At 33.1% G+C, this 15,322-nt stretch overlaps 1 pseudogene; it reads left to right on the top strand.

The window, feature by feature from the left end:
- The first annotated feature begins 7,050 nt into the window (after positions 1–7,050).
- On the top strand, positions 7,051–8,788 carry LOC109458354 (elongation factor 1-alpha 1 pseudogene; annotated as a pseudogene).
- Positions 8,789–15,322: the final 6,534 nt, after the last annotated feature.

Raw genomic sequence — 15,322 nt, 5'->3', positions numbered from 1 at the left:
ATAAAGTGTATGAATTAAACTGCTACCATTCACAAAGAAAGGATTATTACTTGTATTAGATAAATTCATGTTTAATATAAAATCAGATTAACAAAAGCAGGGAAATTAGAAGATTTATATAACTTTGGAGACAATATTTAGAAAATGTGCAGAATTTTAATTGTAGAAAGGCAAAATGTCAGCTTCAAGCTAAAATCCTATTACATTACTTAGAAGTCCTCAAAGTTCTGGAAATATTAAACGTTTCCTAGTATGGAAAGTAAGAATATTATAATAGATAGCATAGTACCCAACTATTTTATGGACTTTAAATAAGGTAGTCATATAATTTATTGTCTAAATCAGGATATAGATAAAATGACCATATGATTTGTTACCCAGTGAACTTAGAAGGAGGGGATAGATTCACTTAGATTTAGAAATATTTATAAATTAAATTCTTTATTTTCACAGGTGTTAAAATAAAGTAGAAAGCTTTATATTACATAAATTAATCATTTTGGCATACAATTAGTGACATTTAATACATTCAAAATAGCGTGCAACTACCATCTCTACCTAGTTCTGAAACATTTTATTACCCCAAAAGGAAACCCTGTACCCATTAAGCACTTGCTCCCCATTCCCCCTTCTTCCACCCCCCCCCCCAGTAACCATTATTTGAGCTGGTAGAAATAGTATGTGTTTTATAGAAATTATTTCTTAACATAGGAAATATTTTAAAGCACATGCATTTAAAATAATTGTAAGTTAAATAGGAAAATATGAATTTTGCAAACTATGTAAAAGATACCACATCATGATGCTTAGCAATATGAGAAAATGCCAAGAATTTCACTTCAGTTTTATAACAATGCACCACTAAGTGATAAATGATTCATGTTGGCATGCACATTAATGTGTTTGTTCTTAAATTTATATATATATATATATATATATATATATATATATATATATATATACACACATATACACATATATATATACACACACACACACACACACATTAACTATAAATGGGTATAATCTACCAGTCATTTTCATTATTTTCATTAGTAGTTCCTTATTTGATGCCTACAATAATCATTTTTGGTAATTGTGACACTTACTTTCATTTTTGATATCAGAAATTGTTTTCTGGAACATATCCAAGGATGCACATTTAGAAGGTGGTGAAAAAGGACTAAATTCCAGCAACCCCACCTTATATGTAGTGATCTTTGCACTCTCTACAGTACATTACGTGTTAGTATGTACATATAGTGTATATACGTGTTTGTGTTTTCAAACAGTTTAAGCTACAAAGTTAAGTTTAATATGCATATTGATCCATAGGAAATATGCAAATAGCTACAATAAATGCATCAGCATATGGAACTCCCCATCTCACCACTTTGTTAAATAATTGAAAAGTAATGAAAATCTGAATCATAACTTGTGTTGCAATGTTATATTCAAGTGATTCCTTTAAAATTAATGTGGAATTCCTGAAAACATTTGACGACAGTCAACCCTTAGCAGCTATGGAATTGTTAGAATTCAATTATTGAACATATAATTCAGCAAAAAACAGATCCTTAGAAAAATAATCAAATTCCAAGGCAAGGGGACAAGTATATGTGGATGGGCCCTGGAGAAGAATGATCTGGATAACTGAAAACAACACTAGGAATCAACAGTCATATAAACTTGTCATGACCAATTTATCTTATTAATTTCATTTGCAAACGCCCTCTCATTCTAATTTCATACTAATGCCAATTAACTTGAAACTCTAAGATCACTAGTGATCTCCATGTTGCTAAATTCAATGACCAACTTTTTAATCTCGTGTCCTCATCTTGATTTAACTATTGTCAATATTTGAAATGGGCCACCTTTCACAGTTGCTTAGCATTTCTTCTCTGTGTGTATGTTCACTTGCTGGTGGCCCACTTAATGACTTTGCTTCTATCTCAATGTCCATTCCTCATTTTTACTTGATCCCTCTCATTTTTTTGACAACCTAATATTGGAAAACGTGAAGTTCAAGTCCTTGGCTTCTGTTTTTATCTACCGAAACTGACTGTGTTGGTAATTTGACAAATCAATTTATACTTGCAGCCCAGAATTCTTGCCTGAACTTCAGATTTCACATAGCCAACATGTACTTAAAATCTCCAGATGGGATTCTAATAGGCGTCTCACATTTAACATGTCAGTACTAAATTATAGCATCTTGTGACATTTTGCTCTCACAGATATCTCTTCATTGGTAATTTTGCAATTCAATTTTCCCCATTGTTCAAGGGGAAAAAAAAAATCTTGGTTATCCCTTATTCCATTTTTTACTTGACATCACACTTTAATTTTCACAACAATTCTGCTTGAATCTACTTTCAAAGTATTTTCACTAACTGCCATTCTTGTCCAATCAACATGAACCCTCACCTGGGTTATTGCAATACTCTCATAACAGGTCTTGCTTTTGTTCTTACACACTGAAAGTCTATTTAAGTATACATATATGTATATATTTTTTTCAATTATAGTTGACATACAATATTATATTAGTTTGGGGTATGCAACATAGTGATTAGACTCATATAATTTCCAAAGTGATAACCCTAATAACACTCACACCCATCTGATAGTCTATTTAAAAAAATGATGAGGAGTCATAGAGACTTTTTAGAAAAGTTATGCTACATTATGTAGCTCATTTGTTTAATTCTTTGCATGGTTTTCCATTATACTCACAGTAATAACCAAAACTGTATGATGCCCATATATAGTTTAATTCTTGTTTGCCTCTCTGGTCTTATTTCCTAATACTCTCTCACCTTATTCACTCAGTTCCAGACATAGTGAACTCTGTTTTTCCTGGACTAAGGCAGGCGTCCTCTGTATAGGGTGTTGTGCTTGGCGATTCCTTAGTCTGGAATACACCTTCCCTTATATAGCTACATGGCTAAACCCTCAAATACATCAGTCTTCATTCAGTTTTAATATTCTTAGTGAGGACTTCCTCAGCCACACCATTTAAAAGTACATTCTGTTTCCTAACAATCAACATTATGTATTACCTTTTCAGATAAATTGTTCTCTATGGTACTTGCCACCATCTAACATATTCTAATTTTTACTCACTTTTCTATTGTCCATCTCTCTCTCTACCAGAATGTGATCATCATAAAAACAAGGGTATGTCTTTAATATTCAGTACTCTATCCCCAGAACCTATATTTTTTATGACATATAATATACATCAATATAACTTAATGAAAGAATTGGGTCTGTGCATGAAGAATGAAGAAAGTAATAAAGAAAACATCCTTAAAGCCGTATGCTTCTTTTGTAATCTTATCTAGAATTGATCCATTGTTCAATGATAATTCTAATTAATATCTTCTTTTGAATTCATTGCATAAAATATAACTAAAATATAGTGATTATTTTAAAATAAACTGTTTCTCATGATAAATCATAAAGGTGTTTTAAATAGTGAAAATATCAATTAAAATGTTTAACTTAATTAATGAACAAATATATAGCTATTTTGGATGACAGAGCTTTTTTTTCAGTCTCACAATTTCATGGACACGCATCATGCAGCACCGTTATTATTCTTGATAGCAAACAAGGAGCAATAACACTTCCGTTATATGAAAACCAAGGCAATAATAACTACAAATATAAAAGTTTGGAAGTTAGACTAAATACATGATTGTGTCATTGTCTTTCCTGCAGGTATCTCCTCAAACAAAGCTTTAAGAATATATAAAGACGGAGAGTGCAATTTCTTGGGGAATTATCAACATGTGAAGCCATTTTTAATAATGGGCTCTTATAATCATATTTGTATAATTTTATTTTAAATGTGTAACTTCTTATTCATGAAATCATCCTGAGGAGCAGACTATATGGGTGGTCATGTTGCAGTAGGGTAAACTTTTATTTCTTTAAACACTGAATACCTGTATATTCCAGGAAATCTTCTGGGTGCTGTGTACACAGTAGTATACAAAACAGTTATGCTTTCTTTTGGGAATCTGAAGTTTATACAAAGTACCAGAGAAAATAATGAATGAAGAACAAATATACAATCATTAGTTAAGAAAAAATATAGTTATAAAAGAGAAACATGGAGTGATCATATAATGATTGGTTGTTCAAGAAGATCGTTTCTATTGAACTGACATAGAAGCCAGGACCTGAAGGACGAGCCTAATTAGTGAGACAAGATGTGAAGCATGTGTAATGAAGGCACCGAATGCAGAGTGTTTTAAAATACATTGGCAGAAATAATTTTGATGGTTTGGAGAAAGTAAAAGTTAGTCAGTATGAATTAACTGAAAAAAAATATATAAGCAAATACATATAAAAGTAGAGTTTGGAGAGGTGGGTAGGTTTTCTATATTAAGTAAAATATAAGTATATAGACCATAAAAGTTATCATCCAAACTCAGAGCAATCTTGAGAATAGTTTGAATCACCCTGAATAAATATTGGATCATAAGTGCAAACAAAGATTGACCAGGTCAAATTAGAAGTCTACATGTAGACTGTTATTTAAATTTTATTTTTTTAAGTTGAAAATGTTTTTAGACTTTACATTTAAAGTCTTTCAACTTACTATGGAGGTCTAAAGTAACGTGAATAAAAATGAGACATCAGACCAGAAGCAAAAGAGTAGGGAGCAGAAAAGTTGTGTGATAGCAGGAAGAATGCAAAAAAAGACAAGCACTCTTATGTGATGTGGGTGCAGCCTGACCGTGGCATAAAAAATGACTATTGTGAGAGATCATCACGCTCATATGAGAAGTACGTACAGACATTATGTTTATTTATGTTTCTGTATTCACTGAACTTCCTTTCTCACTGTGCTGCACTCCTCCACCTCATACCAATGTGTTTGATTTTCATTTTCCCTTCAGATTTTAAACAAGTAAACCCATACCTTAGATTGAGGATGGGGAAATTTACACAAACTTGAAAATCTATTAATTTATGAATGCAAAGATCACCAAAAATAAATACATATATATGTTGGTGGCAGTAATGTTGAATGTCTTACAAATTTTAAATCTAGATTATACTGAAGTGAAAAAATCAATAAATTCCTACAAAATATTCTAACATTGCTAGAAATGTCCACTAAATATTTCATGTGTTTAGGGGATGTATGCATTATAAAATGGCAGATGTGAAGGAAATTGTTATGACATCAGTAAAACAAAAATCCCAACAAAAACTGTCACCGTTTATATTAAATTATTTGTATTACTTTTAATCAAGTATGAAGTATCTGGCCTTCTTATATCAATAATAAATATCTATATGTCTATCAGACAAAGTTGGTTGAGGAAACAGGTATCATGTCATTTAGTTAACCAAGAAGGAAATTGATACAGAGAGAATAAATGGCTACAAAACTTTTGGAAGGGCTGAGTGGGTTCTTGCTAAGCTCCAGGAATGATGTAAGCACAATGCAAAACTGACCCAGTAGGTAAATGATGGCCTCTGAAGGCAAAAATGAAACTCTAAGCTCAAACATACTCAACGTTCTTGCTCTCCTCTTCCTCACCTTAAATTGTGATCTAGGTTTTGAAAAGCTGGAATGAGGTTGAAACTTCCACTCCTGCTGTCAGCAGGACTTCATCTCAACACCTTCTGCTCCACACAATGAATAATGGAGCCATGTACCAATAAGATCTGGGCCTGGCTTTCCTGTGGAAATATGTTTATGTGGTTATTAAATTGATTTACTTGTTATAGGCTTATTCAGATGAATTCCAGTTGATCATGGGCATATCAACCTTTTTACATATTGCTGAATTTGATTTAACCAATATTTATTATAACTTTTTGGGTATATGTCCATGAATGAAAAGTATGTTTGTGTTTCTATAATGTCAGTGTCACATTTTCATATTTGGGTTATTCAGCCTTTCTGTAGTAAGTGGTAACCCCTTACTCTTCTGTTTTTTGAAAGCATGTATGTATGTTGCAGTGGTGTTGTTTATTACTTAAAAGGTTGATAGGACTTCTCCAGTGAAATTATCTGTCTCTCGAGGTTTATTTGTGGAAAATGTTTTTTTAGTACAAATTCATTTTTTTAATGAAAAAAATGCTGTTTAGACTTTTTCATTAGTCTCAGGTGTACAAAACAATGTAATAGTTAGACATTTACACCCCTCACAAAGTGATAACCCCCAGTCCCCAGAATCTACTACGCCTCTGACATTTTATATAGCTGTTACAATACCATTGACTCTATTCTCTACGCTGTACTCTACATCCTGTAATATGAATGTAATATATATATTTATAATTATAGTTGACCTTCAATATTATTCACCTTCAGCTTCAGGTATACAGTGGAGTGGTCAGGTATCTACACTGTCCAGGAAGCAGTCTCCTTAATAAGACATGTTCCCATCTGAAACCCAACAAAATCTTTACAACATTATGGATTATATTCCCAAACTGTCTTTCATATCCCTGTGGCAATATTGTGGCTACCAAATTGTGCTTTCTAATCCCCTCACCTTCTCCCTCATCCCCCGCCTCCCGTCTAGCAACCATCATTTTTTCCTTCATATCTCTGAGACTATTTCTGTTTAGTTTGCTCATTTATTCTGTTCCTTCAATTCCATATATAAGTGAGATCATATGGTATTTGTCTTTCTCCATCTTCTGATTTTTATTTTTTATTTTTTTATTTTTTCTGTTTGGGGAAGGCAAATTATTTTAGAATTATTCCCATTTAATCTGTTGTCATTATTTTTCACATCAAGTTCATGTTGTTAGGAACTGTAGATTGTAGGATTATTTTGTTTTTTTTTCCTGTGTTTTCTTAATCAGTACTGCCTTAGAGCTGGTTTATCATTTTTAATATTTTTGAAGGATGACCTTTTGGCTTCGTTAACATTCTTAGATATCTGTCCTTTTTTTAAATATATATATATATATATATGATTGCCTTTTTTCTCTTATTCTTTCTTTTTACTTTCTGTGGCTTTAATATTACTCTTTTTTCCCCCCTAACATATTAATTTGGATGCTTAGACAAATGATTTTATACTGTTCTTATTTTTAATACATTTATTTAAAGCTGTAAATTTCCATCTAAGCACTGCATTATCTTTATCCCACACATCCTTATATGTTGTGGTTTTATTAATATTCAATTTAAAATGCTTTAGCTTTTCCACAACGGGTTTGCTGAGAGAACACAGTTGTAGTTAAAACCACCACTCAATCCAACTCAAAATGGGAAAGGAAAAGGCCCACATCAACATTGTTGTCATTGATTTCGGCAAGTCTACCACTTCAGGTCATCTGATTTACAGATGTTGTGAGATTGACAAAATAACCATTGAAAAATTTGAGAAGGAGGCTGCTGAGATGGGAAAGGGCTCCTTCAAGTATGCCTGGGTCTTGGATAAACTGAAAGCTGAATGTGAATGTGGTATCACCATTGATACTTCCCTGCGGAAATTCGAGACCAGCAAGTATTATGTGACCATCACTGATGTGCCAGGACACGGGGACTTTATCAAAAACATGATTCTAGGCACATCTCAGGTTGACTGTGCTGTCCTGATTGTTGCTGCTGGGGTTGGTCAATGTGAAGCGGGTGTCTCCAAAAATGGGCAGTACCATGAGCATGCCCTTCTGGCTTACACACTGGGTGTGAAACAACTAATCATTGGTGTTAGCAAAATGGATTCCACTGAGCTGCCTGACAGCCAGAAAAGACATGAGGAAATCATTAAGAAAGTCAGCACCTACCTTAAAAAAATTGGCTTCGACCCTGACACAGTACTATTTGTACCAATTTCTGGTTGGAATGGTGACAACATTCTGGAGCCAAGTGCTGACATTCCTTGGTTCAAGGGATGGAAAATCACCCAATAAGATGGCAGTGCCAGTGGAACCACGCTGCTTGAAGCTCAGGATTGCATCCTGCCACTAACTCGTCCAACTGACAAATCTTTGCATCTGCACTTCCAGGATGTCTACAAAATTGGTGGTATTGGTACTATCCCTGTGGGCCAAGTGGAGACTGGTGTTCTCAGACCCGGCATGGTGGTCACCTTGGCTCCAGTTAGTGTTACAGCTGAAGTAAAGTGTGTTGAAATGCACCATGAAACTTTGAGTGAAGCTCTTCCTGGGGACAATGGTCTTCAGTGTCAAGAATGTGTCTGTCAAAGATGTCCATTGTGGCAGTGTGGCTGGTGACAGCAAAATGACCCACCAATGGAAGCAGGTGTCTTCATGGCTCAGGTGATTATCCTGAACCACCCAGGCCAAATGCCAGATATGCACCTGTGCTTAATTGTCACACAGCTCACACTGCTTGCAAATTTGCTGAGCTGAAGAAGATTGATTGTCTTTCAGGGAAAAAGCTGGATGATGGCCCGAAGTTTTTGAAATCTGGTGATGCTGCCATCGATACGGTTCCTGGCAAGCTCATGTCCGTTGAGAGCTTCTCTCACTACCCTCCTTGGGGCTGTTTTGCTGTTCGTGACATGAGACAGACAGTTGCTGTGAGTGTCATCAAAGCAGTGGACAAGAAGGCAGTTGGAGCTGGCAAGGTGACCAAGTCTGCCCAGAAAGCTCAGAAGGCTAAATGAACATTATCCCCAGTACCCGCCACCCCAGTCTTAATCAGTGGTGGAAGAACAGTCTTAGAACTCTGTCTCAATTGGCCATTTAAGTTTAACAGTAAAAGACTAGTTAATGATTACAATGCATCGTAAAATCTTCAGAAGGAAAAGAGAATGTTTTGTGGATCATTTGTTTTTTGTGTGTCTGGCAGTTTTTAAGTTATTAGGTTGTTTTTTTTGTTTGTTTGTTTTTTTATATCAGTACTTTTTAATGAAAACAACTTGACCAAAAAATCTGTCACAAAATTTGAGAGCTATTAAAACAAAATTTAATGAGAAAAAAATATTTTACAGCTTTTTCTTTGAATTTGTTCTTTGACTTATGGGTTATTTAGAAGTGATATATATATATATATATATATATATATACATATATATATATATATATATGTATATATATATATATATATATATACAAATATTTCATAATATTCCAGGTGTATGCTTTTTGTTGATTTATAATTCAATGTAATTGTATTGAGAACATATTTAGTATGATTTTCACCCTCTGAAATGTATTATAGATGTTTTATGGCCCAGAATTAGGTTTTACTTGGTACTCATTTTTCTGTGCATTTGCAATAATGTGTACTCTTGAGCTGTTAGGTGTATTTAATAGATATCAGTTATCCAATTTGATTGATAGTATTGTCTAAATATTTAACATCCTTAATGATCTCTTGTTGGTGGTTTTATCAGTTACTGACAGAGGAGTGTTCAAACATTGGCAGGGTTTATATAGGCTTTCACCGTGCTAGTCTTTCAATGTTTCTGTATACTTAAAACTTTTTGATAATAAAATATTTGAGTGAAAAGAAAGACATCTTAAAATTAATTTTAATTTATAAGTTCATTGATCACTACAGTTATTTTTTAAATAGCAAAACTATTTTAAAAATAAACAAACAAACAAAACCCACCAGTAAATAAAGGCAAAGCTGAGAAAACAAATTAAAACAATATGCAGGTGGTGATGTCTGGGAGATCTTCAACTCATTAGTGGGAGAGCTCCAACAGATGATTTGGGGATGACTTTTGAGGCAACTTCACAGAGTGTCTATAATAGTACTATACAGTAAAAAGTTCTATAATGATGGAAATGTTCTATATGCTACCAAATATAGTAGTTATCAGCTACATGCAGCTATGTAATGTGACCGGTACATCTCAGGAACTGAATTTCGTATTTAATTTAATTTAATTGATTGACATTTACACTTAGAAAGCCTCATGTGGCTAATACCTATCCTATTTGACAGTAGAGCTCTATACCTTTTATTAACATTCTATTTAAAACCAGTAAACAAAATAATAGAGGTAATTTTAGTGTTTTATTGGTCAGCAACTTCTTTGTATTTAACAAATGAACAGATGGTCACAGAAATACAATCTAAATCATTACTATTTCTGAATTTTACTTATTCCACATGGAATAGCTGAAATAAAAAAGTATGTTTTTACTTCAAAAACATTATCAGTTATATGACTCTTATAAGAATGAGAAACATTGTTTCTTCTAAATATCTGAGAACCTCAAATAGGCTTAAATAGTATTTGATAATGATTTAAAACAGTAAAACCTATGTATTTGATTTGCATAATTTAACATGTGATTTTCAAAGGGAAGTGTGTGTATCACTGAATTTTTGAACTCTCATTACTAATACACTACCTTGAAAATCATTAACGGAGATACTCAGTTTTCATTAGCAGGGTCAGAGTTTGAAAGAAAACAGGTATGGTGTTTTCATAAATTTTTATCTAAAAAGTAATAAATATGTCATCATACGTGTGCTACATTGCAAAGCAAATTGAAGTTAAAAATGGTGAAATCATATGAACATTAACCTATTTCCCCTAACCTTTTGTGTGACATGAGTGATTATGCTTAAAACATTTATAACTAAAATTGGGTGGAGTATAATAGTATTTTAAAATAGTGAATCAATATATTCTTAATGAACAATTTTTAATATTTAACTTTGTTTTGTAAGTCTCAACACATTAATACTTCAAAGTGCTATTCTTTCTTTGAAGGGGAAGTATTTAATAATGTGGACAGGGCTTTTGTCAATTATAATTTATACACAAGAATGGATTTTTCAAGTTAATGAAGTGTAAACTTCAGAGCCTTCCACTGAAGGAGGTTCTGTACAGAATTTTGCATTGGAAATTTCATATTCCTTTTCTTAAAAAGGATATACACATATTAACTATAATCTCCAGATCCAGAAAACCCTGGTATAGAAACTGAGGAATAATTGATTAATAGCTCAACTTTTTTAAGAATTGAGAAGAGATGTCTGAAATAATTACTATCAATTCTCATCATCAGGTGAGAAGATATGGAGTCATTGTGTTTAATTTAAAGCAAGATTCACATTATTTCTGTTTAAATATAGAGGTTGATCACTAAAGATAAAGGTCTAAATATAAAGATGAATTTGTTACCTTCTTCCCTAAACCTCTTTTTTTCCTGTTGATTTTTCTTTGGGTGAAAATTTCAGGCTGGCACAAATACACTCTGATACTTGTTGGAAAGAACACTGTCAAAGTGAAAATGATTTTGTCATTTCTCCTTAGAAGGCAGTCAATAGCTTACAAGAAGTCAGTACTTGTAGTTATATAGAAAAAAAATAAATTCCGGATACTGTGTTTACCCGAAAACAAGACCTAGCAGGACCATCAGCTCTAATGAAACTTTTGAAGCAAGCATTAATATAAGACCTGGTATTTATATTGTATTATATTATATTATATTATATTATATTATATTATATTATATTATATTACACTGCACTGCACTACACTACACTACACTACACTACACTACACTACATTATATTATATTATATTTATTATATTATATTATATTATATTATATTATATTAAGACCCAGTCTTACATTATAGTAAAATAAGACTGGGTCTTATATGTCTTATATTAATTTTTGCTCCAGAAGACGCATTATAGCTGATCATCTGTCTAAGTCTTGTTTTCGGGGAAACTGTGTATACCACTAAACACTATAAAGATATTATCTTGCAAAAATAAAAAAATTATCATTACCAAATTTGAATTTAAAAATTAAAAGATGTTAAATGTTCCAGACATTTTGCAAATTATGCATTCTTTTGGGGTTGAAAATTACATGGCTATATATATATATATATATATTTTGTATGTCTGTTTATCTTGTTCATATACACATTTATGAATATATGTGTGCACATGCACTTATTTTATGTAGAGAGTTAAATCCATAGTTTCTATTTGCATAGTGTGTATTTTTTTTTTTTTTTTTGAGTATACTCGTTGGTTGAGTAGATAAGTAAAGAGGAAAATAAAAACGGAACACAGATCCTGCTGAAGAATTTTTTCTATGGAATTGGGAATAAAATGTATATAATTATAAAAATGTATCTGCAGTTTACTGTTGAATTCAGATAAATTCAGTTGAATGAGAGAATCTTTTCTTCCTTTGGAAATGTGCCATCTCAACAGGAGCTCACTGTTATGTATTTTCAATTGAATAAGGTAAATGTACACTGGTCATTATGGCTTTCATCTCCAAAGCATTTTTGTTTATTATTTCTGAAACGAAGGGAATATTGCACATTTTGAGCCTTTCAAGTATTGTACAGAGGAAAGCAGGTCACTCATAACAGCATTTTTAATTTGACAGCAGATTACAAAAACATTTGGTGCTCTTTAACTGTTGTCACAGCATCTATTACATTAAGAACAAGTTGATTTTAATATTAGTCAAATTAAAAAGCATTGTATCATGCTAACCTTGGGCATTCATTTACATAATTGGCTCAGCTTGCTGTGTATTATGTGACACCCTCATTTGATTACTGTTCATTTTTCTGAAACTCTGAAGCAGCATCTAGCATAACCTGCATATTAATATTTAATTTCCATCAGGCCTTATTTTATGTAGTCAAGTTGCAGCAAATGCTACCTTTTCATTATTAAGATTGTTATAAGTCACTTCTTCCAGAGCTTTTAAGAGGACAAAGTTTAATTCACTGTTCTGCAATCAAACAATAAAACTATAAAGGTTTAATTTAAATAGGTAAAGGATCTTCTTGCTGGGCAGGGATGGCCTTCAGGAAATCTCTGAAACTTGGCTAAGGAAAATGTAATGTTTACTGTCCCCTGTATTAGTCAACTTTGTATGACAAAAAATTAAAATAAAATCCTAGTGAGTTATAACAAACATTTAATTATTAGATCTGCAGTTTATTCTGTAGCTCTGCTGAGCTCAGCTGTGCTAATTACCAGGCTGCAGGTACGGTTCCAGTCTGCTCTACTTGTCTCTCATTCTAGAACCCAGATTGATAAAATAGTGAGTAAGTGAGCCCTTGTTCTTCTCAAGGTGGAGGGCAGGCAGGAAAGTGTGTAATCCACACTTCTCAAGAACATTTAAAACCCATCATAAAAAAATTAACTATCATTGTCACTCACATCCAGTGACAAAAATATTCATGGTCAAGGATGGACATTTATGGTACAAAAAGTAGACTTCATTGATGATGGAACATATAATGAGTACTTGCTGAAAAATGATACAACCTATCCCAATCCTTCAAGGAAAGAGTCCCATTTAGTAGGCAATTCATACTTACAGACTTACTTGGTTCTTATCGCATCCCTGATAGGGAAAATATTCTGTTTGTTTTTTTTCTCTTTTGCTGATTATGCAAGAAAATCACACCAACATTGAGAGGACATTTATAAGCTCGAGTTGTTTACTGAGCCAGGACTAGAATGGAGAGTTTATTTAATTCAAAAGCCTTTTGGGACTATAACCCAGACAGGCTTTCCTCCATGTACCCTACTCATTAAATCTCCATTTCTCACTTTATGGGCTCAACTTTTAAAAATTGAAACTCTACTATAGTATATAAAAAAAAAAATCTTTCATTTTTTCTTCTTCCTTTCCTTTCCTTTCCTTTCCTTTCCTTTCCTTTCCTTTCCTTTCCTTTCCTTTCCTTTCCTTTCCTTTCCTTTCCTTTCCTTTCCTTTCCTTTCCTTTCCTTTCCTTTCCTTTCCTTTCCTTTCCTTTCCTTTCCTTTCCTTTCCTTTCCTTTCCTTTCCTTTCCTTTCCTTTCCTTTCCTTTCCTTTCCTTTCCTTTCCTTTCCTTTCCTTTCCTTTCCTTTCCTTTCTTCTTTCTTTCTTCCTGTATGTTCCTTTCTTTTGTTCCTGCAATCTAACACACATTTTAGAACCACTATGGAAATTTACCTTCCTAAAGGAGGTATTTTTTAAGGTAACATCTAGTTAATTTAGACCAAGGAGAACTTGTAGAAGTAACCTGCAAATTTGCTTCCATGGAGTGTCTCTGCATCGCTAACTTGGAATATACATTTGAAAAGAGAAAAGAAGATAACATTATAGTAAGTTTATGTAAACAGATGTGGAATAAAATGTGGATTTCCTATAATATTCAAATGTCAAGATTGTCTATAAATTTCTGTCTTGTCAAATACCATGTCCCAATATCAGTGCAAAAGGATTGCAAAGCTTTATACATGTGTGTGATTTACATATACCTAGAAGAAATTCTTTGCTCTGGGGAAATGGCTGGGAGAATATGTTAGACAAGAAGCTGAAGACAGGAGAGCCCCTAATTCTACAAAGTCACTAGAGAGGAAACATTTGTTTTGTATGTATATTGAATCCTCACTGTCCAAACTAAACCCCATTTTTAAAATCCTTTATTTAGTGACACTTTATATTCTGCAAAAATTAGAAAAATGGAAACATATATACATTTGGGTTCATGTGTATATGTAACACCATCATTTTAATGTGCCTTTTCATATAATATCTACACACACACACACACACACACACACACACACACACACACACAAATTTTCCTTTCCCTTCTCACACTATGTCTCCCCAGTAATCTATGGATGGAAGGATGATGTAGCAGTGCTGAATAATTCTAAATAATTTTAGTCTGAAAGTGATGTAAACATATGTCTAACTTACCTGGATTTAAGGACTGATTTTTAATGGATTCCTACACTTACGCGTATAAACACTTAGTGCATTTCTTCACTATCTTTTTGTGTTTTAGATGATCAGCTGTGATTTATCACAAAATGCAAGTGTTTTAAATAAGTTTTGTGATGTGTTTAACAGAGGTTGATTTTTGAAGATAAAACAGAAACAGATGTATGTGGTAGTCTCAGAATTATGGAGGATGTTGAAGGAATAGGTCTGAGCCTAAGCTCACAACTGCTCTAAAATAACAACCAGCACCTAGATTTAGTCTGAGAAGAAAACAGTGGCTGCCACCTAAGGACCCTAGATGATGTTCTCTGCCACCTCCATTTCTGCAGTCTCAAATCAACATGGAGGTCACCACTGCTGCCACTGGAACAGCCCTTATTATCTCCATGTTTTTTACTAGCCCTGAATTCAGTAAATAAACTGGTGCATATGTTTCTGGTGCTGGGGAGGCAGAATTAGTGGACACCATCATTTTGAGCTCCTCTGTGTAATGGACGCCAAGCAGCACTCATAAATAAAGAAGCACCACTGCATAATGTTCAAATTCATGGCAAGAAAACTGTTACAGTAGAGTATGTAAAATCACTCATCATGATCTGTAATTTTTAAAGGAAGTTATTGTCCAGAATAATTA

The sequence above is a fragment of the Rhinolophus sinicus genome, chromosome 16, assembly GCF_057876585.1.
Source record: "Rhinolophus sinicus isolate RSI-liver-muscle chromosome 16, RSI-T2T, whole genome shotgun sequence".
Classification (NCBI taxonomy): Eukaryota; Metazoa; Chordata; class Mammalia; order Chiroptera; family Rhinolophidae; genus Rhinolophus; species Rhinolophus sinicus.
This window is presented reverse-complemented; position numbering and strand designations above follow the sequence as displayed.